This window comes from Onychostoma macrolepis, chromosome 04 (genome assembly GCF_012432095.1).
Source record: "Onychostoma macrolepis isolate SWU-2019 chromosome 04, ASM1243209v1, whole genome shotgun sequence".
In the NCBI taxonomy this organism is placed as follows: domain Eukaryota; kingdom Metazoa; phylum Chordata; class Actinopteri; order Cypriniformes; family Cyprinidae; genus Onychostoma; species Onychostoma macrolepis.
In genome coordinates, this window is record NC_081158.1 from 14,074,583 (window position 1) to 14,099,293 (window position 24,711).

A 24,711-nucleotide genomic window follows, 5' to 3' on the forward strand; every position below is an offset into this window, starting at 1 on the left:
CACCTCTGGGAGAGTGACTCAGTGCATTAAAACATCCAGCAGTGATTGCTCACAACTTTCTGTTGCCTGAGGGCAACACTGTCCAAAATGAGGATCAACAAAAGCTAGAAGCCACGACTCTGGTGGGATTCGAACCCAGGATCTTTTGTTTTTACGAAATAGGCGCTTTTAACAACTAAGCCACGGTGCCAAACACCACGCTACACCTCTGGGAGAGTGACTCAGTGCATTAAAACATCCAGCAGTGATTGCTCACAACTTTCTGTTGCCTGAGGGCAACACTGTCCAAAATGAGGATCAACAAAAGCTAGAAGCCACGACTCTGGTGGGATTCGAACCCACAACCTTTAAATGGCCTCACCCGCAGCCTAGAAGTCAGACAGGCACCGCTGGGATTAAAACCCAGGATCTCCTGTTTACTAGACAGGCGCTTTCACCAGCTAAGCCACGGCGCCAGCCTGCATGTGGGCTCTGGGAAGGTGACGAAGAGGATCACAGCATCCACAGAAGAGGCCAACGGTTCGCGGACCAGGTGCTGGATAGCTTAAAAATGTGCGCTGACAACTCAGTCAGGATGGTTTAGAAAAGGAATCGCCTGCTGCCCTTGCACTCCTCGCTATCCCTGTTTGCGCTCCGTTCTCAGAAAAGCACATGCTTGAGGGACACGAGGGCTGCAAGTATTCGAACCCAGGATCTCCTGTTTACTAGACAGGCACTTTAACCAACTAAGCCACGGTGCCAACCACCATGCTACACCTCTGGGAGGGTGACTCAGTGCATTAAAACATCCAGCAGTGATTGCTCAAAACTTTCTGTTGCCTGAGGGCAACACTGTGCAATATAAGGATCAACAAAAAGCTAGAAGCCACGACTCTGGTGGGACTCGAACCCACAACCTTTAAATGGCCTCACCCGCAGCCTAGAAGTCCAATGCGCTATCCATTGCGCCACAGAGCCCCACGTGAAGGTTTTTCTTCCGGGTTTGTGCCCGTCCAGCTCGGTGAGGATTGCACGCTATGTGCACTAGAAAGACGGGTCCTCAGGTCTCTGTGCAACTGATGCCCGGTTCAAGAAATTGACAGCACTGTCAGGGTCTCCTTTCCAATGACTAACCGACACTGCTGGGATTTGAACCCAGGATCTCCAGTTTACAAGACAGGCGCTTTCACCAGCTAAGCCACGGCGCCTCACTGCTGTGGTGCATTTGCGTGGTGTGCTATCCTTCAAAAGCAGCTGAGGGGTGGTTTTCGAAAGCTGATGCTCCGCAAAGACACACGAGCAGACAGCCAAAGGCACCGCTGGGATTCGAACCCAGGATCTCCTGTTTACTAGACAGGCGCTTTAACCAACTAAGCCACGGTGCCAACCACCATGCTACACCTCTGGGAGGGTGACTCAGTGCATTAAAACATCCAGCAGTGATTGCTCACAACTTTCTGTTTCCTGAGGGCAACACTGTGCAATATAAGGATCAACAAAAAGCCAAAAACCACGACTCTGGTGGGACTCGAACCCACAACCTCTGAATGGTCTCACCCGGCAGCCTAGAAGTCCAATGCGCTATCCATTGTGCCACAGAGCCCCACGTGAAGGTTTTTCTTCCGGGTTTGTGCCCGTCCAGCTCGGTGAGGATTGCACGCTATGTGCACTAGAAAGATGGATCCTCAGGTCTCTGTGCAACTGATGCCCGGTTCAAAAAATTGACATCACTGTCAGGGTCTCCTGTCAATGACTAGCCGACAGAAAGGCACCGCTGGGATTAAAACCCAGGATCTCCTGTTTACAAGACAGGCGCTTTCACCAGCTAAGCCACGGCGCCTCACTACTGTGTTGCATTTGCGTGGTGTGTTATCCTTCAAAACCAGCTGAGGGGTGGTTTTCAAAAGCTGACGTTACGCAAAGACACACGATCAAACAGCCAAAGGCACCGCTGGGATTAGAACCCAGGATCTCCTGTTTACTAGACAGGCACTTTAACCAACTAAGCCACGGCGCCAGCCTGCATGTGTGGGCTCTGGGAAGGTGACGAAGAGGATCACTGCATCCACAGAAGAGGCCAACGGTTCGCGGGCCAGGTGCTGGATAGCTTAAAAATGTGCGCTGACAACTCAGTCAGGATGGTTTAGAAAAGGAATCGCCTGCTGCCCTTGCACTCTTCGCTATCCCTGTTTGCGGTCCGTTTTCAGAAAAGCACATGCTTCAGGGACACTAGGGCTGGCAAAGGCACCGCTGGGATTTGAATCCGGGATCTTCCTTTTACGAAACAGGCGCTTTAACCAACTAAGCCACGGTGCCAAGCACCATGCTACACCTCTGGGAGGGTGACTCAGTGCATTAAAACATGCAGCAGTGATTGCTCAAAACTTTCTGTTGCCTGAGGGCAACACTGTGCAATATAAGGATCAACAAAAAGCCAAAAGCCACGACTCTGGTGGGACTCGAACCCACAACCTTTGAATTGCCTCACCCGGCAGCCTAGAAGTCCAATGCGCTATCCATTGGGCCACAGAGCCCCACATGAAGGGCTTTCTTCTGAGTTTGTGCCAGTTCAGCTCGGTGAGGATCGCACGCTATGTGCACTAGAAAGATGGATTCTCAGGTCTCTGTGCAACTGATGCCCAGTTCAAAAAATTGACAGCACTGTCAGAGTCTCCTGTCAATGACTAGCCGACAGAAAGACACTGTTGGGATTCGAACCCAGGATATCCTGTTTACAAGTCAGGTGCTTTCACCAGCTAAGCCACGGCGCCTCACTACTGTGTTGCATTTGCGTGGTGTGTTATCCTTCAAAACCAGCTGAGGGGTGGTTTTCGAAAGGTGACGTTACGCAAAGACACACGATCAAACAGCCAAAGGCACCGCTGGGATTCGAACCCAGGATCTCCTGTTTACTAGACAGGCGCTTTAACCAACTAAGCCACGGCACCAGCCTGCATGTGCGGGCTCTGGGAGGGTGACAAAGAGGATCACAGCATCTACAGAAGAGGCCAACGGTTTGCGGGCCAGGTGCTGGATAGCTTAAAAATGTGCGCTGACAACTCAGTCGGGATGGTTTAGAAAAGGAATCGCCTGCTGCCCTTGCACTCTTCGCTATCCCTGTTTGCGGTCCGTTTTCAGAAAAGCACATGCTTCAGGGACACTAGGGCTGGCAAAGGCACCGCTGGGATTCGAATCCAGGATCTTCTGTTTTACGAAACAGGCGCTTTAACCAACTAAGCCACGGTGCCAACCACCATGCTACACCTCTGGGAGGGTGACTCAGTGCATTAAAACATCCAGCAGTGATTGCTCAAAACTTTCTGTTGCCTGAGGGCAACACTGTGCAATATAAGGATCAACAAAAAGCTAGAAGCCACGACTCTGGTGGGATTCTAACCCACAACCTTTGAATTGCCTCAACCGGCAGCCTAGAAGTCCAATGCGCTATCCATTGCGCCACAGAGCCCCACATGAAGGTTTTTCTTCCGAGTTTGTGCCCGTTCAGCTCGGTGAGGATCGCACGCTATGTGCACTAGAAAGATGGATCCTCAGGTCTCTGTGCAACTGATGCCCAGTTCAAAAAATTGACAGCACTGTCAGGGTCTCCTGTCAATGACTAGCCGACAGAAAGGCACTGTTGGGATTCGAACCCAGGATCTCCTGTTTACAAGACAGGTGCTTTCACCAGCTAAGCCACGGCGCCTCACTACTGTGTTGCATTTGCGTGGTGTGTTATCCTTCAAAACCAGCTGAGGGGTGGTTTTCAAAAGGTGACGTTACGCAAAGACACACGATCAAACAGCCAAAGGCACCGCTGGGATTCGAACCCAGGATCTGCTGTTTACAAGACAGGTGCTTTCACCAGCTAAGCCACGGCGCCTCACTACTGTGTTGCATTTGCGTGGTGTGTTATCCTTCAAAACCAGCTGAGGGGTGGTTTTCGAAAGCTGACGTTACGCAAAGACACACGATCAAACAGCCAAAGGCACCGCTGGGATTCGAACCCAGGATCTCCTGTTTACTAGACAGGCACTTTAACCAACTAAGCCACGGCGCCAGCCTGCATGTGTGGGCTCTGGGAAGGTGACGAAGAGGATCACTGCATCCACAGAAGAGGCCAACGGTTCGCGGGCCAGGTGCTGGATAGCTTAAAAATGTGCGCTGACAACTCAGTCAGGATGGTTTAGAAAAGGAATCGCCTGCTGCCCTTGCACTCCTCGCTATCCCTGTTTGCGCTCCGTTCTCAGAAAAGCACATGCTTGAGGGACACGAGGGCTGCCGAAGTATTCGAACCCAGGATCTTTTGTTTTTACGAAATAGGCGCTTTTAACAACTAAGCCACGGTGCCAACACCATGCTACACCTCTGGGAGGGTGACTCAGTGCATTAAAACATCCAGCAGTGATTGCTCACAACTTTCTGTTGCCTGAGGGCAACACTGTCCAAAATGAGGATCAACAAAAAGCCAAAAGCCACAACTCTGGTGGGACTCGAACCCACAACCTTTGAATGGCCTCACCCGGCAGCCTAGAAGTCAGACAGGCACCGCTGAAATTCTAACCCAGGATCTCCTGTTTACAAGGCAGGCGCTTTGACCAGCTAAGCCACGGCGCCACACTGCTGTGGTGCATTTGCGTGGTGTGCTATCCTTCAAAACCAGCTGATGAGTGGTTTTCGAAAACTGACGTTACGCAAAGACACACGATCAAACAGCCAAAGGCACCGCTGGGATTCGAACCCAGGATCTCCTGTTTACTAGACAGGCACTTTAACCAACTAAGCCACGGCGCCAGCCTGCATGTGTGGGCTCTGGGAAGGTGACGAAGAGGATCACTGCATCCACAGAAGAGGCCAACGGTTCGCGGACCAGGTGCTGGATAGCTTAAAAATGTGCGCTGACAACTCAGTCAGGATGGTTTAGAAAAGGAATCGCCTGCTGCCCTTGCACTCCTCGCTATCCCTGTTTGCGCTCCGTTCTCAGAAAAGCACATGCTTGAGGGACACGAGGGCTGCCGAAGTATTCGAACCCAGGATCTTTTGTTTTTACGAAATAGGCGCTTTTAACAACTAAGCCACGGTGCCAACCACCATGCTACACCTCTGGGAGGGTGACTCAGTGCATTAAAACATCCAGCAGTGATTGCTCAAAACTTTCTGTTGCCTGAGGGCAACACTGTGCAATATAAGGATCAACAAAAAGCCAGAAGCCACGACTCTGGTGGGACTCGAACCCACAACCTTTGAATTGCCTCACCCAGCAGCCTAGAAGTCCAATGCGCTATCCATTGCGCCACAGAGCCCCACATGAAGGTTTTTCTTCCGAGTTTGTGCCCGTTCAGCTCGGTGAGGATCGCACGCTATGTGCACTAGAAAGATGGATCCTCAGGTCTCTGTGCAACTGATGCCCAGTTCAAAAAATTGACAGCACTGTCAGGGTCTCCTGTCAATGACTAGCCGACAGAAAGGCACTGTTGGGATTCGAACCCAGGATCTCCTGTTTACAAGACAGGTGCTTTCACCAGCTAAGCCACGGCGCCTCACTACTGTGTTGCATTTGCGTGGTGTGTTATCCTTCAAAACCAGCTGAGGGGTGGTTTTCAAAAGCTGACGTTACGCAAAGACACACGATCAAACAGCCAAAGGCACCGCTGGGATTCGAACCCAGGATCTCCTGTTTACTAGACAGGCACTTTAACCAACTAAGCCACGGCGCCAGCCTGCATGTGTGGGCTCTGGGAAGGTGACGAAGAGGATCACTGCATCCACAGAAGAGGCCAACGGTTCGCGGACCAGGTGCTGGATAGCTTAAAAATGTGCGCTGACAACTCAGTCAGGATGGTTTAGAAAAGGAATCGCCTGCTGCCCTTGCACTCCTCGCTATCCCTGTTTGCGCTCCGTTCTCAGAAAAGCACATGCTTGAGGGACACGAGGGCTGCCGAAGTATTCGAACCCAGGATCTTTTGTTTTTACGAAATAGGCGCTTTTAACAACTAAGCCACGGTGCCAACCACCATGCTACACCTCTGGGAGGGTGACTCAGTGCATTAAAACATCCAGCAGTGATTGCTCAAAACTTTCTGTTGCCTGAGGGCAACACTGTGCAATATGAGGATCAACAAAAAGCCAAAAGCCACAACTCTGGTGGGACTCGAACCCACAACCTTTAAATGGCCTCACCCGGCAGCCTAGAAGTCAGACAGGTACCGCTGGAATTAAAATCCAGGATCTCCTGTTTATAAGAAAGGCGCTTTGACCAGCTAAGCCACGGCGCCACACTGCTGTGGTGCATTTGCGTGGTGTGCTATCCTTCAAAACCAGCTGATGGGTGGTTTTCGAAAACTGACGTTACGCAAAGACACACGATCAAACAGCCAAAGGCACCGCTGGGATTCGAACCCAGGATCTCCTGTTTACTAGACAGGCACTTTAACCAACTAAGCCACGGCGCCAGCCTGCATGTGTGGGCTCTGGGAAGGTGACGAAGAGGATCACAGCATCCACAGAAGAGGCCAACGGTTCGCGGACCAGGTGCTGGATAGCTTAAAAATGTGCGCTGACAACTCAGTCAGGATGGTTTAGAAAAGGAATCGCCTGCTGCCCTTGCACTCTTCGCTATCCCTGTTTGCGGTCCGTTTTCAGAAAAGCACATGCTTCAGGGACACTAGGGCTTGCAAAGGCACCGCTGGGATTCGAACCCAGGATCTTTTGTTTTTACGAAATAGGCGCTTTTAACAACTAAGCCACGGTGCCAACCACCATGCTACACCTCTGGGAGGGTGACTCAGTGCATTAAAACATCCAGCAGTGATTGCTCAAAACTTTCTGTTGCCTGAGGGCAACACTGTGCAATATAAGGATCAACAAAAAGCCAAAAGCCACGACTCTGGTGGGACTCGAACCCACAACCTTTGAATTGCCTCAACCGGCAGCCTAGAAGTCCAATGCGCTATCCATTGCGCCACAGAGCCCCACATGAAGGTTTTTCTTCCGAGTTTGTGCCCGTTCAGCTCGGTGAGGATCGCACGCTATGTGCACTAGAAAGATGGATCCTCAGGTCTCTGTGCAACTCATGCCCGGTTCAAAAAATTGACATTACTGTCAGGGTCTCCTGTCAATGACTAGCCGACAGAAAGGCACCGCTGGGATTCGAACCCAGGATCTTTTGTTTTACGAAACAGGCGCTTTTAACAACTAAGCCACGGCGCCACACTGCTGTGGTGCATTTGCGTGGTGTGTTATCCTTCAAAACCAGCTGATGGGTGGTTTTCAAAAGCTGACGTTACGCAAAGACACACGATCAAACAGCCAAAGGCACCGCTGGGATTCGAACCCACAACCTTTGAATTGCCTCAACCGCAGCCTAGAAGTCAGACAGGCACCGCTGAAATTCTAACCCAGGATCTCCTGTTTACTAGACAGGCGCTTTGACCAGCTAAGCCACGGCGCCAGCCTGCATGTGTGGGCTCTGGGAAGGTGACGAAGAGGATCACAGCATCCACAGAAGAGGCCAACGGTTCGCGGACCAGGTGCTGGATAGCTTAAAAATGTGCGCTGACAACTCAGTCAGGATGGTTTAGAAAAGGAATCGCCTGCTGCCCTTGCACTCCTCGCTATCCCTGTTTGCGCTCCGTTCTCAGAAAAGCACATGCTTGAGGGACACGAGGGCTGCCGAAGTATTCGAACCCAGGATCTTTTGTTTTTACGAAATAGGCGCTTTTAACAACTAAGCCACGGTGCCAACCACCATGCTACACCTCTGGGAGGGTGACTCAGTGCATTAAAACATCCAGCAGTGATTGCTCAAAACTTTCTGTTGCCTGAGGGCAACACTGTCCAAAATGAGGATCAACAAAAAGCCAAAAACCACGACTCTGGTGGGACTCGAACCCACAACCTTTGAATTGCCTCACCCGGCAGCCTAGAAGTCCAATGCGCTATCCATTGGGCCACAGAGCCCCACATGAAGGGTTTTCTTCCGAGTTTGTGCCCGTTCAGCTCGGTGAGGATCGCACGCTATGTGCACTAGAAAGATGGATCCTCAGGTCTCTGTGCAACTCATGCCCGGTTCAAAAAATTGACATCACTGTCAGGGTCTCCTGTCAATGACTAGCCGACAGAAAGGCACCGCTGGGATTCGAACCCAGGATCTCCTGTTTACAAGACAGGCGCTTTCACCAGCTAAGCCACGGCGCCTCACTACTGTGTTGCATTTGCGTGGTGTGTTATCCTTCAAAACCAGCTGAGGGGTGGTTTTCAAAAGCTGACGTTACGCAAAGACACACGATCAAACAGCCAAAGGCACCGCTGGGATTCGAACCCAGGATCTCCTGTTTACTAGACAGGCACTTTAACCAACTAAGCCACGGCGCCAGCCTGCATGTGTGGGCTCTGGGAAGGTGACGAAGAGGATCACTGCATCCACAGAAGAGGCCAACGGTTCGCGGGCCAGGTGCTGGATAGCTTAAAAATGTGCGCTGACAACTCAGTCAGGATGGTTTAGAAAAGGAATCGCCTGCTGCCCTTGCACTCCTCGCTATCCCTGTTTGCGCTCCGTTCTCAGAAAAGCACATGCTTGAGGGACACGAGGGCTGCCGAAGTATTCGAACCCAGGATCTTTTGTTTTTACGAAATAGGCGCTTTTAACAACTAAGCCACGGTGCCAAACACCACGCTACACCTCTGGGAGAGTGACTCAGTGCATTAAAACATCCAGCAGTGATTGCTCACAACTTTCTGTTGCCTGAGGGCAACACTGTCCAAAATGAGGATCAACAAAAAGCCAAAAGCCACAACTCTGGTGGGACTCGAACCCACAACCTTTGAATGGCCTCACCCGGCAGCCTAGAAGTCAGACAGGCACCGCTGAAATTCTAACCCAGGATCTCCTGTTTACAAGGCAGGCGCTTTGACCAGCTAAGCCACGGCGCCACACTGCTGTGGTGCATTTGCGTGGTGTGCTATCCTTCAAAACCAGCTGATGGGTGGTTTTCGAAAACTGACGTTACGCAAAGACACACGATCAAACAGCCAAAGGCACCGCTGGGATTCGAACCCAGGATCTCCTGTTTACTAGACAGGCACTTTAACCAACTAAGCCACGGCGCCAGCCTGCATGTGTGGGCTCTGGGAAGGTGACGAAGAGGATCACTGCATCCACAGAAGAGGCCAACGGTTCGCGGGCCAGGTGCTGGATAGCTTAAAAATGTGCGCTGACAACTCAGTCAGGATGGTTTAGAAAAGGAATCGCCTGCTGCCCTTGCACTCCTCGCTATCCCTGTTTGCGCTCCGTTCTCAGAAAAGCACATGCTTGAGGGACACGAGGGCTGCCGAAGTATTCGAACCCAGGATCTTTTGTTTTTACGAAATAGGCGCTTTTAACAACTAAGCCACGGTGCCAACCACCATGCTACACCTCTGGGAGGGTGACTCAGTGCATTAAAACATCCAGCAGTGATTGCTCAAAACTTTCTGTTGCCTGAGGGCAACACTGTGCAATATAAGGATCAACAAAAAGCTAGAAGCCACGACTCTGGTGGGATTCGAACCCACAACCTTTGAATTGCCTCAACCGGCAGCCTAGAAGTCCAATGCGCTATCCATTGCGCCACAGAGCCCCACATGAAGGTTTTTCTTCCGAGTTTGTGCCCGTTCAGCTCGGTGAGGATCGCACACTACGTGCACTAGAAAGATGGATCCTCAGGTCTCTGTGCAACTCATGCCCGGTTCAAAAAATTGACATCACTGTCAGGGTCTCCTGTCAATGACTAGCCGACAGAAAGGCACCGCTGGGATTAAAACCCAGGATCTCCTGTTTACAAGACAGGCGCTTTCACCAGCTAAGCCAAGGCGCCTCACTACTGTATTGCATTTGCGTGGTGTGTTATCCTTCAAAACCAGCTGAGGGGTGGTTTTCAAAAGCTGACGTTACGCAAAGACACACGATCAAACAGCCAAAGGCACCGCTGGGATTCGAACCCAGGATCTCCTGTTTACTAGACAGGCACTTTAACCAACTAAGCCACGGCGCCAGCCTGCATGTGTGGGCTCTGGGAAGGTGACGAAGAGGATCACTGCATCCACAGAAGAGGCCAACGGTTCGCGGACCAGGTGCTGGATAGCTTAAAAATGTGCGCTGACAACTCAGTCAGGATGGTTTAGAAAAGGAATCGCCTGCTGCCCTTGCACTCCTCGCTATCCCTGTTTGCGCTCCGTTCTCAGAAAAGCACATGCTTGAGGGACACGAGGGCTGCCAAAGGTTTCGAACCCAGGATCTTTTGTTTACGAAACAGGCGCTTTAACCAACTAAGCCACGGTGCCAAACACCACGCTACACCTCTGGGAGAGTGACTCAGTGCATTAAAACATCCAGCAGTGATTGCTCACAACTTTCTGTTGCCTGAGGGCAACACTGTCCAAAATGAGGATCAACAAAAAGCCAAAAGCCACAACTCTGGTGGGACTCGAACCCACAACCTTTGAATGGCCTCACCCGGCAGCCTAGAAGTCAGACAGGCACCGCTGAAATTCTAACCCAGGATCTCCTGTTTACAAGGCAGGCGCTTTGACCAGCTAAGCCACGGCGCCACACTGCTGTGGTGCATTTGCGTGGTGTGCTATCCTTCAAAACCAGCTGATGAGTGGTTTTCGAAAACTGACGTTACGCAAAGACACACGATCAAACAGCCAAAGGCACCGCTGGGATTCGAACCCAGGATCTCCTGTTTACTAGACAGGCACTTTAACCAACTAAGCCACGGCGCCAGCCTGCATGTGTGGGCTCTGGGAAGGTGACGAAGAGGATCACTGCATCCACAGAAGAGGCCAACGGTTCGCGGGCCAGGTGCTGGATAGCTTAAAAATGTGCGCTGACAACTCAGTCAGGATGGTTTAGAAAAGGAATCGCCTGCTGCCCTTGCACTCCTCGCTATCCCTGTTTGCGCTCCGTTCTCAGAAAAGCACATGCTTGAGGGACACGAGGGCTGCCGAAGTATTCGAACCCAGGATCTTTTGTTTTTACGAAACAGGCGCTTTAACCAACTAAGCCACGGTGCCAAACACCACGCTACACCTCTGGGAGAGTGACTCAGTGCATTAAAACATCCAGCAGTGATTGCTCACAACTTTCTGTTGCCTGAGGGCAACACTGTCCAAAATGAGGATCAACAAAAAGCCAACAGCCACAACTCTGGTGGGACTCGAACCCACAACCTTTGAATGGCCTCACCCGGCAGCCTAGAAGTCAGACAGGCACCGATGAAATTCTAACCCAGGATCTCCTGTTTACAAGGCAGGCGCTTTGACCAGCTAAGCCACGGCGCCACGCTGCTGCGGTGCATTTGCGTGGTGTGCTATCCTTCAAAACCAGCTGATGAGTGGTTTTCGAAAACTGACGTTACGCAAAGACACACGATCAAACAGCCAAAGGCACCGCTGGGATTCGAACCCAGGATCTCCTGTTTACTAGACAGGCACTTTAACCAACTAAGCCACGGCGCCAGCCTGCATGTGTGGGCTCTGGGAAGGTGACGAAGAGGATCACAGCATCCACAGAAGAGGCCAACGGTTCGCGGACCAGGTGCTGGATAGCTTAAAAATGTGCGCTGACAACTCAGTCAGGATGGTTTAGAAAAGGAATCGCCTGCTGCCCTTGCACTCCTCGCTATCCCTGTTTGCGCTCCGTTCTCAGAAAAGCACATGCTTGAGGGACACGAGGGCTGCCGAAGTATTCGAACCCAGGATCTTTTGTTTTTACGAAATAGGCGCTTTTAACAACTAAGCCACGGTGCCAAACACCACGCTACACCTCTGGGAGAGTGACTCAGTGCATTAAAACATCCAGCAGTGATTGCTCACAACTTTCTGTTGCCTGAGGGCAACACTGTCCAAAATGAGGATCAACAAAAAGCCAAAAGCCACAACTCTGGTGGGACTCGAACCCACAACCTTTAAATGGCCTCACCCGGCAGCCTAGAAGTCAGACAGGTACCGCTGGGATTCGAACCCACAACCTTTGAATTGCCTCAACCGGCAGCCTAGAAGTCCAATGCGCTATCCATTGCGCCACAGAGCCCCACATGAAGGTTTTTCTTCCGAGTTTGTGCCCGTTCAGCTCGGTGAGGATCGCACACTACGTGCACTAGAAAGATGGATCCTCAGGTCTCTGTGCAACTCATGCCCGGTTCAAAAAATTGACATCACTGTCAGGGTCTCCTGTCAATGACTAGCCGACAGAAAGGCACCGCTGGGATTCGAACCCAGGATCTCCTGTTTACAAGACAGGCGCTTTGACCAGCTAAGCCACGACGCCACACTGCTGTGGTGCATTTGCGTGGTGTGCTATTTTTCAAAACCAGCTGATGGGTGGTTTTCGAAAACTGACGTTACGCAAAGACACACGATCAAACAGCCAAAGGCACCGCTGGGATTCGAACCCAGGATCTCCTGTTTACTAGACAGGCACTTTAACCAACTAAGCCACGGCGCCAGCCTGCATGTGTGGGCTCTGGGAAGGTGACGAAGAGGATCACAGCATCCACAGAAGAGGCCAACGGTTCGCGGACCAGGTGCTGGATAGCTTAAAAATGTGCGCTGACAACTCAGTCAGGATGGTTTAGAAAAGGAATCGCCTGCTGCCCTTGCACTCCTCGCTATCCCTGTTTGCGCTCCGTTCTCAGAAAAGCACATGCTTGAGGGACACGAGGGCTGCCGAAGTATTCGAACCCAGGATCTTTTGTTTTTACGAAATAGGCGCTTTTAACAACTAAGCCACGGTGCCAACCACCATGCTACACCTCTGGGAGGGTGACTCAGTGCATTAAAACATCCAGCAGTGATTGCTCAAAACTTTCTGTTGCCTGAGGGCAACACTGTGCAATATAAGGATCAACAAAAAGCTAGAAGCCACGACTCTGGTGGGATTCGAACCCACAACCTTTGAATTGCCTCAACCGGCAGCCTAGAAGTCCAATGCGCTATCCATTGCGCCACAGAGCCCCACATGAAGGTTTTTCTTCCGAGTTTGTGCCCGTTCAGCTCGGTGAGGATCGCACACTACGTGCACTAGAAAGATGGATCCTCAGGTCTCTGTGCAACTCATGCCCGGTTCAAAAAATTGACATCACTGTCAGGGTCTCCTGTCAATGACTAGCCGACAGAAAGGCACCGCTGGGATTAAAACCCAGGATCTCCTGTTTACAAGACAGGCGCTTTCACCAGCTAAGCCAAGGCGCCTCACTACTGTATTGCATTTGCGTGGTGTGTTATCCTTCAAAACCAGCTGAGGGGTGGTTTTCAAAAGCTGACGTTACGCAAAGACACACGATCAAACAGCCAAAGGCACCGCTGGGATTCGAACCCAGGATCTCCTGTTTACTAGACAGGCACTTTAACCAACTAAGCCACGGCGCCAGCCTGCATGTGTGGGCTCTGGGAAGGTGACGAAGAGGATCACTGCATCCACAGAAGAGGCCAACGGTTCGCGGGCCAGGTGCTGGATAGCTTAAAAATGTGCGCTGACAACTCAGTCAGGATGGTTTAGAAAACGAATCGCCTGCTGCCCTTGCACTCCTCGCTATCCCTGTTTGCGCTCCGTTCTCAGAAAAGCACATGCTTGAGGGACACGAGGGCTGCCGAAGTATTCGAACCCAGGATCTTTTGTTTTTACGAAACAGGCGCTTTAACCAACTAAGCCACGGTGCCAAACACCACGCTACACCTCTGGGAGAGTGACTCAGTGCATTAAAACATCCAGCAGTGATTGCTCACAACTTTCTGTTGCCTGAGGGCAACACTGTCCAAAATGAGGATCAACAAAAAGCCAAAAGCCACAACTCTGGTGGGACTCGAACCCACAACCTTTGAATGGCCTCACCCGGCAGCCTAGAAGTCAGACAGGCACCGCTGAAATTCTAACCCAGGATCTCCTGTTTACAAGGCAGGCGCTTTGACCAGCTAAGCCACGGCGCCACACTGCTGTGGTGCATTTGCGTGGTGTGCTATCCTTCAAAACCAGCTGATGGGTGGTTTTCGAAAACTGACGTTACGCAAAGACACACGATCAAACAGCCAAAGGCACCGCTGGGATTCGAACCCAGGATCTCCTGTTTACTAGACAGGCACTTTAACCAACTAAGCCACGGCGCCAGCCTGCATGTGTGGGCTCTGGGAAGGTGACGAAGAGGATCACAGCATCCACAGAAGAGGCCAACGGTTCGCGGACCAGGTGCTGGATAGCTTAAAAATGTGCGCTGACAACTCAGTCAGGATGGTTTAGAAAAGGAATCGCCTGCTGCCCTTGCACTCCTCGCTATCCCTGTTTGCGCTCCGTTCTCGGAAAAGCACATGCTTCAGGGATAAGAGGGCTGCCAAAGGATTCGAACCCAGGATCTTTTGTTTACGAAACAGGCGCTTTAACCAACTAAGCCACGGTGCCAAATAACACGCTACACCTCTGGGAGGGTGACTCAGTGCATTAAAACATCCAGCAGTGGTTGCTCACAACTTTCTGTTGCCTGAGGGTAACACTGTGCAAAATGAAGATCAACAAAAAGCCAAAAGCCACGACTCTGGTGGGACTCGAACCCACAACCTTTGAATGGCCTCACCCAGCAGCCTAGAAGTCAGACAGGCACTGCTAGAATTCAAACCCAGGATCTCCTGTTTACAAGGCAGGCACTTTTACCAGCTAAGCCACGGCGCCACACTGCTGTGGTGCATTTGCGTGGTGTGCCATCCTTCAAAAACAGCTGATGGGTGGTTTTCAAAAGCTGACGCTCCGCAAAGACACACGAGCAAACAGCCAAAGGCACCGCTGGGAGTCGAACCCAGGATCTCCTGTTTACTAGACAGGCGCTTTAACCAACTAAGCCACGGCACCTTCCCACAAGCTTGACCTCTGGGAGGGCGACAACGAGGATCACAGCATCCAAAGAAGAGGCCAACGGTTTGCGGGCCAGGTGCTGGATAGCTTAAAAATGTGCGCTGACAACTCAGTCAGGATGGTTTAGAAAAGGAATCGCCTGCTGCCCTTGCACTCCTCGCTATCCCTGTTTGCGCTCCGTTCTCAGAAAAGCACATGCTTGAGGGACACGAGGGCTGCCGAAGTATTCGAACCCAGGATCTTTTGTTTTTACGAAATAGGCGCTTTTAACAACTAAGCCACGGTGCCAACCACCATGCTACACCTCTGGGAGGGTGACTCAGTGCATTAAAACATCCAGCAGTGATTGCTCAAAACTTTCTGTTGCCTGAGGGCAACACTGTGCAATATAAGGATCAACAAAAAGCCAAAAGCCACGACTCTGGTGGGACTCGAACCCACAACCTTTGAATCGCCTCACCCGGCAGCCTAGAAGTCCAATGCGCTATCCATTGCGCCACAGAGCCCCACATGAAGGTTTTTCTTCCTAGTTTGTGCCCGTTCAGCTCGGTGACGATCGCACGCTATGTGAACTAGAAAGATGGATCCTCAGGTCTCTGTGCAACTGATGCCTGGTTCAAAAAGTTGACAGCACTGTCAGGGTCTCCCAGAAGCCCAGAAGCCCAGAAGCCCAGAAGCCCAGAAGCCCAGAAGCCCAGAAGCCCAGAAGCCCAGAAGCCCAGAAGCCCAGAAGCCCAGAAGCCCAGAAGCCCAGAAGCCCAGAAGCCCAGAAGCCCAGAAGCCCAGAAGCCCAGAAGCCCAGAAGCCCAGAAGCCCAGAAGCCCAGAAGCCCAGAAGCCCAGAAGCCCAGAAGCCCAGAAGCCCAGAAGCCCAGAAGCCCAGAAGCCCAGAAGCCCAGAAGCCCAGAAGCCCAGAAGCCCAGAAGCCCAGAAGCCCAGAAGCCCAGAAGCCCAGAAGCCCAGAAGCCCAGAAGCCCAGAAGCCCAGAAGCCCAGAAGCCCAGAAGCCCAGAAGCCCAGAAGCCCAGAAGCCCAGAAGCCCAGAAGCCCAGAAGCCCAGAAGCCCAGAAGCCCAGAAGCCCAGAAGCCCAGAAGCCCAGAAGCCCAGAAGCCCAGAAGCCCAGAAGCCCAGAAGCCCAGAAGCCCAGAAGCCCAGAAGCCCAGAAGCCCAGAAGCCCAGAAGCCCAGAAGCCCAGAAGCCCAGAAGCCCAGAAGCCCAGAAGCCCAGAAGCCCAGAAGCCCAGAAGCCCAGAAGCCCAGAAGCCCAGAAGCCCAGAAGCCCAGAAGCCCAGAAGCCCAGAAGCCCAGAAGCCCAGAAGCCCAGAAGCCCAGAAGCCCAGAAGCCCAGAAGCCCAGAAGCCCAGAAGCCCAGAAGCCCAGAAGCCCAGAAGCCCAGAAGCCCAGAAGCCCAGAAGCCCAGAAGCCCAGAAGCCCAGAAGCCCAGAAGCCCAGAAGCCCAGAAGCCCAGAAGCCCAGAAGCCCAGAAGCCCAGAAGCCCAGAAGCCCAGAAGCCCAGAAGCCCAGAAGCCCAGAAGCCCAGAAGCCCAGAAGCCCAGAAGCCCAGAAGCCCAGAAGCCCAGAAGCCCAGAAGCCCAGAAGCCCAGAAGCCCAGAAGCCCAGAAGCCCAGAAGCCCAGAAGCCCAGAAGCCCAGAAGCCCAGAAGCCCAGAAGCCCAGAAGCCCAGAAGCCCAGAAGCCCAGAAGCCCAGAAGCCCAGAAGCCCAGAAGCCCAGAAGCCCAGAAGCCCAGAAGCCCAGAAGCCCAGAAGCCCAGAAGCCCAGAAGCCCAGAAGCCCAGAAGCCCAGAAGCCCAGAAGCCCAGAAGCCCAGAAGCCCAGAAGCCCAGAAGCCCAGAAGCCCAGAAGCCCAGAAGCCCAGAAGCCCAGAAGCCCAGAAGCCCAGAAGCCCAGAAGCCCAGAAGCCCAGAAGCCCAGAAGCCCAGAAGCCCAGAAGCCCAGAAGCCCAGAAGCCCAGAAGCCCAGAAGCCCAGAAGCCCAGAAGCCCAGAAGCCCAGAAGCCCAGAAGCCCAGAAGCCCAGAAGCCCAGAAGCCCAGAAGCCCAGAAGCCCAGAAGCCCAGAAGCCCAGAAGCCCAGAAGCCCAGAAGCCCAGAAGCCCAGAAGCCCAGAAGCCCAGAAGCCCAGAAGCCCAGAAGCCCAGAAGCCCAGAAGCCCAGAAGCCCAGAAGCCCAGAAGCCCAGAAGCCCAGAAGCCCAGAAGCCCAGAAGCCCAGAAGCCCAGAAGCCCAGAAGCCCAGAAGCCCAGAAGCCCAGAAGCCCAGAAGCCCAGAAGCCCAGAAGCCCAGAAGCCCAGAAGCCCAGAAGCCCAGAAGCCCAGAAGCCCAGAAGCCCAGAAGCCCAGAAGCCCAGAAGCCCAGAAGCCCAGAAGCCCAGAAGCCCAGAAGCCCAGAAGCCCAGAAGCCCAGAAGCCCAGAAGCCCAGAAGCCCAGAAGCCCAGAAGCCCAGAAGCCCAGAAGCCCAGAAGCCCAGAAGCCCAGAAGCCCAGAAGCCCAGAAGCCCAGAAGCCCAGAAGCCCAGAAGCCCAGAAGCCCAGAAGCCCAGAAGCCCAGAAGCCCAGAAGCCCAGAAGCCCAGAAGCCCAGAAGCCCAGAAGCCCAGAAGCCCAGAAGCCCAGAAGCCCAGAAGCCCAGAAGCCCAGAAGCCCAGAAGCCCAGAAGCCCAGAAGCCCAGAAGCCCAGAAGCCCAGAAGCCCAGAAGCCCAGAAGCCCAGAAGCCCAGAAGCCCAGAAGCCCAGAAGCCCAGAAGCCCAGAAGCCCAGAAGCCCAGAAGCCCAGAAGCCCAGAAGCCCAGAAGCCCAGAAGCCCAGAAGCCCAGAAGCCCAGAAGCCCAGAAGCCCAGAAGCCCAGAAGCCCAGAAGCCCAGAAGCCCAGAAGCCCAGAAGCCCAGAAGCCCAGAAGCCCAGAAGCCCAGAAGCCCAGAAGCCCAGAAGCCCAGAAGCCCAGAAGCCCAGAAGCCCAGAAGCCCAGAAGCCCAGAAGCCCAGAAGCCCAGAAGCCCAGAAGCCCAGAAGCCCAGAAGCCCAGAAGCCCAGAAGCCCAGAAGCCCAGAAGCCCAGAAGCCCAGAAGCCCAGAAGCCCAGAAGCCCAGAAGCCCAGAAGCCCAGAAGCCCAGAAGCCAGACAGGCACTCCTACAATTAACAGCCGACATGGAAACAGTGAAACACAGGGCTTATAAACAGAAGGAAATCAAACGAGGAGAACTGAACCAGGTGGGGAAGAATCAAACACGGAAGGAGACTAATCAACTCATAATGACAGGAACAGGAAGACCAAATATGGGCACGAGAGGAGCGGAAACACAAGACACAGGAAGACAGGACAATACTTATATTGTTATTTTAAATTTGATTGCCAAATTGTATATGACATTTGTGATTTTTTATTATGTATATATTCATAATTAGTATAAATGCTAAATTACTAAATAGGGTTTAATATTAATTATAATCTATTAATTCATCTGTCTAGTAATGTCTAAAAATAGACGGCGCCTGCCCGCAATCTTGGTCTCTAGGAGGGCGACAAAGAGGATCACAGCATCCGGAGAAGAGGCCAACGGTTCGCGGGCCAGGTGCTGGATAGCTTAAAAATGTGCGCTGACAACTCAGTCGGGATGACACATCCATGCTTCTAAAGGTAGGCTATAGGCCTATTGTTTTATTAAAATTTGGATAGTCTGTTAATATAATATTCCATACATTATCAGAGCTTGGCAGACATAATTATTACATTTTTAGACATTACTAGACAGATGAATTAATAGATTATAATTAATATTAAACCCTATTTAGTAATTTATCATTTATATTAATTATAAATATATACATAATAAAAAATTACAAATGTCATATACAATTTGGCAATCATATTTAAAATAACAATATTAGTATTGTCAGTCCTGTCTTCCTGTGTTTTGTGTTTCCCCTCCTCTCATGCCCATATTTGGTCTTCCTGTTCCTGTCATTATGAGTTGATTAGATTTCCTTCTGTTCATAAGCCCTGTGTTTCCCTTTCTCCACTTCGGCTGTTAATCGTCATTCCTGAGTTCCTGTGTTCCCTACATTTGTGTATCATTAAAGACTGTGTTGTTGAAGGTATTCCTCGTCTCCTCGTTTCCCTGGCTCCAACAACCCGTGACAGAACAGCCGACCTAAACCACAACAGTGGCCGCTACGCCAGTTTCCCCCGGTTTGTTTTCCGGTTTTTACAAGTTTTGTTGTTCCTGGTTTTCTCCCGCGGCGATGGAAGCCGCTGCTCGCATCTTCGCCCTTGCCCGCCTGAATCTCCCATTCTACGAGTATGCGGCCGAGTTCTGTCAGCTCGCCAGGGGTATGCCGCGGGCATCATGCACCTTTTCCGGCTCGGGGCCAATCTCCACCATCCCATGGAGCTCCCAGACACCACGGGACTGTGTTGGAGAGAGGCTGTTTGTCTAGGAGGTGTCCGGGCCCGAGCCGGAACTAGCCCGCAGCCCTCCTACGTCTCCACTGGTCCCGTCCAGCTCTCCGTCGTTCCCGCTGGTCCCGTCCAGCCCTCCTACATCTTCGCTGGTCCCGTCCAGCTCCGCGCTTCCAGAGCACCCCCCAGTGCCTGCGCCACGAAGGTGCCATCCTTTCTCTGCGCTTCCCGAACGCCCCCAAGAGTCTCCGCTGGTCCCGTCCAGCTCCGCGCTGCCAGAGCACCCCCCAGTGCCTGCGCCACGAAGGCGTTCCCAAGAGCCTGCACTTCCAGAGCGCCCCCCAGGCCTTCCTTTCTCCGCACTTCCAGAGCACCCCTAAGAGTCCGCACTTCCAGAGCGGCCCCAAGAGTCTGCTCCCCCTGAACGCCTGCTTGAAACTACCCCTAATTTCCCCAAGAAAATTTTTGGGGGTAGTAGGGCTCCTGCCATAGAGGCCGAGGCGGGGGAGTATTGTCAGTCCTGTCTTCCTGTGTCTTGTGTTTCCCCTCCTCTCGTGCCCATATTTGGTCTTCCTGTTCCTGTCATTATGAGTTGATTAGTCTCCTTCCGTGTTTGATTGTTCCCCACCTGTTTCAGTTCTCCTTGTTTGATTTCCTTCTGTTTATAAGCCCTGTGTTTCCCTGTCTCCACGTCGGCTGTTAATCGTCATTCCTGAGTTCCTGTGTTCCCTACGTTTGTGTATCATTAAAGACTGTGTTGTTGAAGGTATTCCTCGTCTCCTCATTTCCCTGGCTCCAACAACCCGTGACAAGTATGTTCTGTTGGAAGTTTACATAAGTAAAGGATCGCGGCGTAAGGAGGCTTCCTGAGGAGTCATGGACAAAGATACACCTTTGCGTAAGGTGTGACTATTAAGCATGAAGTTATTGTAATTTGTCACGTACGAGTCACGTACGAGTTTGGGCGCATGCGCACGCAGCGACCGGCAGTGAATGAGACTTTGGTGTCCTTGTGTTTTATGTGGTTTTATTTTGTTCGTTTTTTAACGTTTTTATTGTCTTCACTACAAGAATAAGTGCTCCTAGATTATAGTTGGCAAAAATGGATTTTTCTTATTTTGTCACGCTGGGGCTTTTTTTATATTTGTTGTTTGCCTGCAATATCCGTGGGACTGTATGCCACGTGAGGACACAGTACTCCAGAGATACGTTACTGCAGCTAAACCTTGTTAGTTTGGCTCAGGAAATGGACTTTACACCGGAGTTACCGAATTTTATTCTGAGAGATTCTCATGGACCGAGGAGTGTGGAAAAGAAGAGGAGGAAGAGGGGTAAACGAGGTGGCGTTAGAATACGCCTGAGGAAGCAGCAGCTCACCCGGGTCCCTCTGCCCTCGGTTATTATGGGAAACGTTCAGTCCCTGAGGAATAAAGTGGATGAACTTCAGGGAAATGCTCGTTACCAGCAGGATTTTAGGAACTGCTGTATTATGGCATTTACTGAAACGTGGCTTACTGAGTGCGATCGGGACACTGACTTATCCATTGATGGATTTGGAGCTCCTTTTCGTCTGGATCGGCAGGCAGAGGTAACGGGGAAAACTCAAGGAGGCGGGGTATGTTTATATATCAACAAACGATACTGTACGTCTGTGACTGTCAGAGAGCATGTTTGTACGCCAGATGTGGAACTTTTAGCGGTTTCACTGCGTCCTTTCTATTTACCCCGTGAGTTCCCTCAACTTTTTAAAACAACTGTGTACATTCATCCAAAGGCGGATTCTGTCTCTGCCTCTAGTACTATTTTTGATGTAGTACAGAGATTGCAGTCGATCTCACCAGATGCACCTAACTTTGTTCTTGGCGATTTTAACCATGTTTCTCTCAAACAGACACTTAAAACTTTTCAGCAATATGTCTCCTGTCCAACCAGACGGGGTAAGACTCTAGATCTCTGTTATGGGTCAGTGAAGGATGCTTATAAATCTCTCCCGCTTCCTCCATTGGGCTCTGCTGACCATAATTGCATTCATCTACTGCCCATATATAAGACTGTTTTAAAGAGAGAGAAAGTAAAGATCAAGGACATAACAATATGGTCTGAAGAATCTGTGTCCTGCTTGCAGGAATGTTACAGCTGTACTGATTGGGACATTTTTAAACAGTCCTGTGGTAATGATTTGGATTCACTGGTGGATGTAACATGTTCATATATTGCTTTTTGCAGAGACATGATAATTCCCAGTAAGCGTTTTAAAATATATTCTAATAACAAACCCTGGGTTACTAAATCTGTGAAGTTCTGCTTACAAAGGAAAATACTTGCCTTTAAACAGGGAGCAGCCTCTGATTTGTATTTGGCTACAAAAGAGCTGAAGATTGAAATTTTGAAAGCCAAACAAGATTATAAAGTAAAACTGGAAGACAAGATGGCTGCAAATAATTCTGGTTCGGCTTGGGCGTGTATGAAAAGTATTGCAGGCCTTAATAATTCAAACAGCAGCACTCATGTTATGTTGGATATGTTATGTTTTAATTCTGACTTTGAATTTGCAAATGTTTTAAATAGTTTTTATTGTCGTTTTGATCATTTTGATTTTAGCAAAGAAATTCAGGAAATGAGTCTTAACCTTAACTCAGCATTTCAACATTGATCTTCAGGATGTTGAAAAGGCTTTTAATTCAGTAAAGGTGAACAAAAGCCCTGGACCTGATAATATTTGTGGTCGGTTACTTAAATCATGTGCAAAAGACCTAAATTTTGTATTTCATGATATTTATAATTAGTCACTATAGACACAACATGTACCCAATCTCTGGAAAGATGCAGTGGTTGTCCCAGTTCCAAAATGTAGTCAGCCAAAAATTATTAATGATTTTAGGCCGGTCGCTCTGACCTCAGTTTTAATGAAGATTTTTGAGAAATTGGTCAGGTCTGAGATCTTGAGGCAGACTGAGTATGTTCTGGATCCCATGCAATTTGCATATAGGCCTCATAGAGGAGTGGAAGATGCTACAGTCACATTGCTTAATAAGTCTGTGCGTTCCTTATTTGGGAGTCACACCCATGGTCTTCACGGTCAAAAGTGACCAGACACCTGAAATTTTTTTTTTTTTTTCTTCAGTAAAATCAATCTAATATATTTTTGTTCAATAATATTTTTTCTTTTGTATTTTGAGAGAATTTTATGGTACTAATTAATATTTATGCAATAATTATGATACATTTTTCCCATTGAAAATAGTACAAAAATTAGTTTTTAAAATTTTTTTAAAATTATTTTTCAAATTTATGCAGTATTTCAGATGAAAATAGACACTAGGCCTTTAAAATCCAATTTTTGAATGCAGATTAGCACCTCCTGGTGTGAGCAAAGAAAGAAAAAACATGTAATTTCATGGTGTAACCACTAGTTGCCTGTATAGGACTCTATAGAGAGTCTTGTGAATTCCCTAGTTGTTTTTAGACATAATTGTTTACTTTTATTAGGTTGTGGATATAAATCTATATTTAGGCATTCTCAAAGACTACCTTTTGTCAAGGTTTATATTTTTTTTGCATTATTATTATTATATAGGTTATTATATAGGTTTTTGCATTATTATTACTACAGTCAACCCTGAACACAGAAAGCATTTTGTTATACAAAACATTAAAAAACTATAAAAATGTAACAAAAATGAAGAGGAATGCTTTATCAGAGCCTAATCCTTCAGGGTCTGATCTGATTTCAACCTCTTATTTCACTCTTCTAACTCATTTTGGCTATATGATTATAGCCATACCAATTCATTTGAGTGTGTATAATTGTGTATGTGTGTGTGTGTCTGTGAGTGGATGTATCTGTTTTACACTCTTGATGTTTTAGAGTATAACCCATTCCTTGTTGTCCACTTTTTAACTGCATTGTAGTTGAATTGTTGATTTTATTTTACATAGTTGCTGTGTTACAGGCACACCAGTTCATTGGGGTGTGTGTGTGTACAAGTGTGTGTGTGTGCGCATGTGTATGAGTGGATGTGTTGATTTTGCACTCTAGATGTTTTAGAGTTTCACCCCTTCGTTGCTGTGCAATGTTTTTCTGCATTGTTGGGGATTTGTAGATTGTACACACAAAAATGTTCTGTATTTTGTTATTTTTACCCGTTTCCCATTCATTTCCTATGGTCGGTCATTTTTGACCGAAGACCATGGGTGTGACTATTTTTTTTACGACCACTTAACTTTTTCTAATCATGCCCTCAATGTTTTTGTGTGTTCACATACCAAGTGCCATAAAAGTCACAGAGTTTCGTACCATTCTGGTGAAGCTACGATTTTTAAAAATTCAAAATGTAAAATTCTCCGGTCAGAAATGACCGAAGAATGCACAAGGGTTTTAACTTGCTTTTTAGACATTTGGATGGGAATGGGACACATGCTAGACTTTTATTCATAGATTTTTCTTCGGCTTTTAACACAATTCAACCCCACATTTTAACCAGAAGGCTTTTAGAACAGTTTGAGTTAAGTAATAACCCGTTAGGTTGGATTCTTGACTTTCTAACAAATAGGACACAGAGAGTGAGGGTAAATGGTACTTTATCTGACCGAAAAAGCTCTTCTACTGGGTCACCTCAAGGGTGTGTCTTGTCACCTTTATTATTTATTCTTTACACAAATATGTGTCAGAGCAGCTATGACAATAGAACCATCATAAAATATGCAGATGATTCGGTTATTGTTAGTCTGCTTCAGGAGGATGAGATTAGCCACGGCCCAGTTGTCGATGACTTTGTTCACTGGTGTGAGAAATCCTACCTTCAGCTTAATATATCAAAGACTAAAGATATGCTCATTGATTTTAGAAGGAAGACTCGCATGAACAAAGTTAATTAAATCAGAGGCCAGACTATTGAGTACGTGCAATCTTATAAATACCTTGGTACTATTATTGATGATAGACTGAATTTCGAAGCTAATTGTGCAGCCGTGTGTAAAAAAGGTCACCAGCGCTTGTATTGCTTGAGGAAATTATCACAATTTCATATTGACCGAACGTTAATGATCATGTTTTATCATGCTTTTATTGAATCAGTTTTGTCCTTTTCTTTGGTCGTATGGTTTGGTCAAACATCTTTAAAAGAGAGAAATTCTCTAAACCAGATAGTTAAATGGTCGAGTCGATTGGTGGGTGAGTCACAGTTGGATCCAACTTCATTGTATACCAGACAGTTGCAACGAATGGCTACTTCTATTTTAAATGATGACTCCCACCCTTTGCATAGTGAGTTTCAGCTTCTTCCTTCTGGACGGAGGTTTTTAATTCCAAGGTGTAAAACATAAAAACAGCTTTGTTCCCGCTGTTTTAACTGTGTTAAATAAGCTGTAGGATGGGGGAGTCTTGGAGTATTTATATTATTTATCATGTATTGTTTTTTGTCATTTGTTGTGTTATGCTCTTAA

General features: G+C 49.5%; 39 non-coding genes across 39 annotated transcripts; all 39 read right to left on the reverse strand.

The window, feature by feature from the left end:
- Positions 1-381: 381 nt before the first annotated feature.
- trnat-agu (transfer RNA threonine (anticodon AGU)) lies at positions 382-455 on the reverse strand. Its single transcript has one exon. It is a non-coding gene; the product is annotated as a tRNA-Thr (tRNA).
- A 413-nt stretch (positions 456-868) lies between these two features.
- trnar-ucu (transfer RNA arginine (anticodon UCU)) lies at positions 869-957 on the reverse strand. Its single transcript is given in 2 exon segments — positions 869-904; positions 921-957. It is a non-coding gene; the product is annotated as a tRNA-Arg (tRNA).
- Positions 958-1,113: 156 nt separating this feature from the next.
- trnat-ugu (transfer RNA threonine (anticodon UGU)) lies at positions 1,114-1,187 on the reverse strand. The gene has a single exon. It is a non-coding gene; the product is annotated as a tRNA-Thr (tRNA).
- Positions 1,188-1,290: 103 nt separating this feature from the next.
- trnat-agu (transfer RNA threonine (anticodon AGU)) lies at positions 1,291-1,364 on the reverse strand. The gene has a single exon. It is a non-coding gene; the product is annotated as a tRNA-Thr (tRNA).
- A 128-nt stretch (positions 1,365-1,492) lies between these two features.
- trnar-ucu (transfer RNA arginine (anticodon UCU)) lies at positions 1,493-1,582 on the reverse strand. The gene is given in 2 exon segments: positions 1,493-1,528; positions 1,546-1,582. It is a non-coding gene; the product is annotated as a tRNA-Arg (tRNA).
- Positions 1,583-1,745: 163 nt separating this feature from the next.
- On the reverse strand, positions 1,746-1,819 carry trnat-ugu (transfer RNA threonine (anticodon UGU)). Its single transcript has one exon. It is a non-coding gene; the product is annotated as a tRNA-Thr (tRNA).
- A 103-nt stretch (positions 1,820-1,922) lies between these two features.
- On the reverse strand, positions 1,923-1,996 carry trnat-agu (transfer RNA threonine (anticodon AGU)). Its single transcript has one exon. It is a non-coding gene; the product is annotated as a tRNA-Thr (tRNA).
- A 427-nt stretch (positions 1,997-2,423) lies between these two features.
- trnar-ucu (transfer RNA arginine (anticodon UCU)) lies at positions 2,424-2,513 on the reverse strand. Its single transcript is given in 2 exon segments — positions 2,424-2,459; positions 2,477-2,513. It is a non-coding gene; the product is annotated as a tRNA-Arg (tRNA).
- A 340-nt stretch (positions 2,514-2,853) lies between these two features.
- On the reverse strand, positions 2,854-2,927 carry trnat-agu (transfer RNA threonine (anticodon AGU)). Its single transcript has one exon. It is a non-coding gene; the product is annotated as a tRNA-Thr (tRNA).
- Positions 2,928-3,152: 225 nt separating this feature from the next.
- On the reverse strand, positions 3,153-3,227 carry trnat-cgu (transfer RNA threonine (anticodon CGU)). The gene has a single exon. It is a non-coding gene; the product is annotated as a tRNA-Thr (tRNA).
- Positions 3,228-3,355: 128 nt separating this feature from the next.
- trnar-ucu (transfer RNA arginine (anticodon UCU)) lies at positions 3,356-3,445 on the reverse strand. The gene is given in 2 exon segments: positions 3,356-3,391; positions 3,409-3,445. It is a non-coding gene; the product is annotated as a tRNA-Arg (tRNA).
- Positions 3,446-3,608: 163 nt separating this feature from the next.
- Positions 3,609-3,682, reverse strand: trnat-ugu (transfer RNA threonine (anticodon UGU)). Its single transcript has one exon. It is a non-coding gene; the product is annotated as a tRNA-Thr (tRNA).
- Positions 3,683-3,785: 103 nt separating this feature from the next.
- On the reverse strand, positions 3,786-3,859 carry trnat-ugu (transfer RNA threonine (anticodon UGU)). Its single transcript has one exon. It is a non-coding gene; the product is annotated as a tRNA-Thr (tRNA).
- A 103-nt stretch (positions 3,860-3,962) lies between these two features.
- trnat-agu (transfer RNA threonine (anticodon AGU)) lies at positions 3,963-4,036 on the reverse strand. Its single transcript has one exon. It is a non-coding gene; the product is annotated as a tRNA-Thr (tRNA).
- Positions 4,037-4,696: 660 nt separating this feature from the next.
- trnat-agu (transfer RNA threonine (anticodon AGU)) lies at positions 4,697-4,770 on the reverse strand. Its single transcript has one exon. It is a non-coding gene; the product is annotated as a tRNA-Thr (tRNA).
- A 419-nt stretch (positions 4,771-5,189) lies between these two features.
- trnar-ucu (transfer RNA arginine (anticodon UCU)) lies at positions 5,190-5,279 on the reverse strand. Its single transcript is given in 2 exon segments — positions 5,190-5,225; positions 5,243-5,279. It is a non-coding gene; the product is annotated as a tRNA-Arg (tRNA).
- Positions 5,280-5,442: 163 nt separating this feature from the next.
- Positions 5,443-5,516, reverse strand: trnat-ugu (transfer RNA threonine (anticodon UGU)). Its single transcript has one exon. It is a non-coding gene; the product is annotated as a tRNA-Thr (tRNA).
- Positions 5,517-5,619: 103 nt separating this feature from the next.
- trnat-agu (transfer RNA threonine (anticodon AGU)) lies at positions 5,620-5,693 on the reverse strand. The gene has a single exon. It is a non-coding gene; the product is annotated as a tRNA-Thr (tRNA).
- A 661-nt stretch (positions 5,694-6,354) lies between these two features.
- trnat-agu (transfer RNA threonine (anticodon AGU)) lies at positions 6,355-6,428 on the reverse strand. The gene has a single exon. It is a non-coding gene; the product is annotated as a tRNA-Thr (tRNA).
- Positions 6,429-6,857: 429 nt separating this feature from the next.
- Positions 6,858-6,947, reverse strand: trnar-ucu (transfer RNA arginine (anticodon UCU)). Its single transcript is given in 2 exon segments — positions 6,858-6,893; positions 6,911-6,947. It is a non-coding gene; the product is annotated as a tRNA-Arg (tRNA).
- Positions 6,948-7,352: 405 nt separating this feature from the next.
- Positions 7,353-7,426, reverse strand: trnat-agu (transfer RNA threonine (anticodon AGU)). Its single transcript has one exon. It is a non-coding gene; the product is annotated as a tRNA-Thr (tRNA).
- A 419-nt stretch (positions 7,427-7,845) lies between these two features.
- trnar-ucu (transfer RNA arginine (anticodon UCU)) lies at positions 7,846-7,935 on the reverse strand. The gene is given in 2 exon segments: positions 7,846-7,881; positions 7,899-7,935. It is a non-coding gene; the product is annotated as a tRNA-Arg (tRNA).
- A 163-nt stretch (positions 7,936-8,098) lies between these two features.
- Positions 8,099-8,172, reverse strand: trnat-ugu (transfer RNA threonine (anticodon UGU)). Its single transcript has one exon. It is a non-coding gene; the product is annotated as a tRNA-Thr (tRNA).
- Positions 8,173-8,275: 103 nt separating this feature from the next.
- On the reverse strand, positions 8,276-8,349 carry trnat-agu (transfer RNA threonine (anticodon AGU)). The gene has a single exon. It is a non-coding gene; the product is annotated as a tRNA-Thr (tRNA).
- Positions 8,350-9,010: 661 nt separating this feature from the next.
- On the reverse strand, positions 9,011-9,084 carry trnat-agu (transfer RNA threonine (anticodon AGU)). Its single transcript has one exon. It is a non-coding gene; the product is annotated as a tRNA-Thr (tRNA).
- A 419-nt stretch (positions 9,085-9,503) lies between these two features.
- On the reverse strand, positions 9,504-9,593 carry trnar-ucu (transfer RNA arginine (anticodon UCU)). The gene is given in 2 exon segments: positions 9,504-9,539; positions 9,557-9,593. It is a non-coding gene; the product is annotated as a tRNA-Arg (tRNA).
- A 163-nt stretch (positions 9,594-9,756) lies between these two features.
- On the reverse strand, positions 9,757-9,830 carry trnat-ugu (transfer RNA threonine (anticodon UGU)). The gene has a single exon. It is a non-coding gene; the product is annotated as a tRNA-Thr (tRNA).
- Positions 9,831-9,933: 103 nt separating this feature from the next.
- trnat-agu (transfer RNA threonine (anticodon AGU)) lies at positions 9,934-10,007 on the reverse strand. The gene has a single exon. It is a non-coding gene; the product is annotated as a tRNA-Thr (tRNA).
- A 659-nt stretch (positions 10,008-10,666) lies between these two features.
- On the reverse strand, positions 10,667-10,740 carry trnat-agu (transfer RNA threonine (anticodon AGU)). The gene has a single exon. It is a non-coding gene; the product is annotated as a tRNA-Thr (tRNA).
- Positions 10,741-11,401: 661 nt separating this feature from the next.
- trnat-agu (transfer RNA threonine (anticodon AGU)) lies at positions 11,402-11,475 on the reverse strand. Its single transcript has one exon. It is a non-coding gene; the product is annotated as a tRNA-Thr (tRNA).
- Positions 11,476-11,894: 419 nt separating this feature from the next.
- Positions 11,895-12,049, reverse strand: trnar-ucu (transfer RNA arginine (anticodon UCU)). Its single transcript has 2 exons — positions 12,013-12,049; positions 11,895-11,930 (listed from the first exon to the last, which is right to left on the reverse strand). It is a non-coding gene; the product is annotated as a tRNA-Arg (tRNA).
- Positions 12,050-12,212: 163 nt separating this feature from the next.
- trnat-ugu (transfer RNA threonine (anticodon UGU)) lies at positions 12,213-12,286 on the reverse strand. The gene has a single exon. It is a non-coding gene; the product is annotated as a tRNA-Thr (tRNA).
- Positions 12,287-12,389: 103 nt separating this feature from the next.
- Positions 12,390-12,463, reverse strand: trnat-agu (transfer RNA threonine (anticodon AGU)). The gene has a single exon. It is a non-coding gene; the product is annotated as a tRNA-Thr (tRNA).
- Positions 12,464-12,882: 419 nt separating this feature from the next.
- On the reverse strand, positions 12,883-12,972 carry trnar-ucu (transfer RNA arginine (anticodon UCU)). Its single transcript is given in 2 exon segments — positions 12,883-12,918; positions 12,936-12,972. It is a non-coding gene; the product is annotated as a tRNA-Arg (tRNA).
- Positions 12,973-13,135: 163 nt separating this feature from the next.
- trnat-ugu (transfer RNA threonine (anticodon UGU)) lies at positions 13,136-13,209 on the reverse strand. The gene has a single exon. It is a non-coding gene; the product is annotated as a tRNA-Thr (tRNA).
- Positions 13,210-13,312: 103 nt separating this feature from the next.
- trnat-agu (transfer RNA threonine (anticodon AGU)) lies at positions 13,313-13,386 on the reverse strand. The gene has a single exon. It is a non-coding gene; the product is annotated as a tRNA-Thr (tRNA).
- A 661-nt stretch (positions 13,387-14,047) lies between these two features.
- trnat-agu (transfer RNA threonine (anticodon AGU)) lies at positions 14,048-14,121 on the reverse strand. The gene has a single exon. It is a non-coding gene; the product is annotated as a tRNA-Thr (tRNA).
- Positions 14,122-14,780: 659 nt separating this feature from the next.
- Positions 14,781-14,854, reverse strand: trnat-agu (transfer RNA threonine (anticodon AGU)). Its single transcript has one exon. It is a non-coding gene; the product is annotated as a tRNA-Thr (tRNA).
- A 419-nt stretch (positions 14,855-15,273) lies between these two features.
- On the reverse strand, positions 15,274-15,363 carry trnar-ucu (transfer RNA arginine (anticodon UCU)). Its single transcript is given in 2 exon segments — positions 15,274-15,309; positions 15,327-15,363. It is a non-coding gene; the product is annotated as a tRNA-Arg (tRNA).
- Between the last annotated feature and the right edge of the window lie 9,348 nt (positions 15,364-24,711).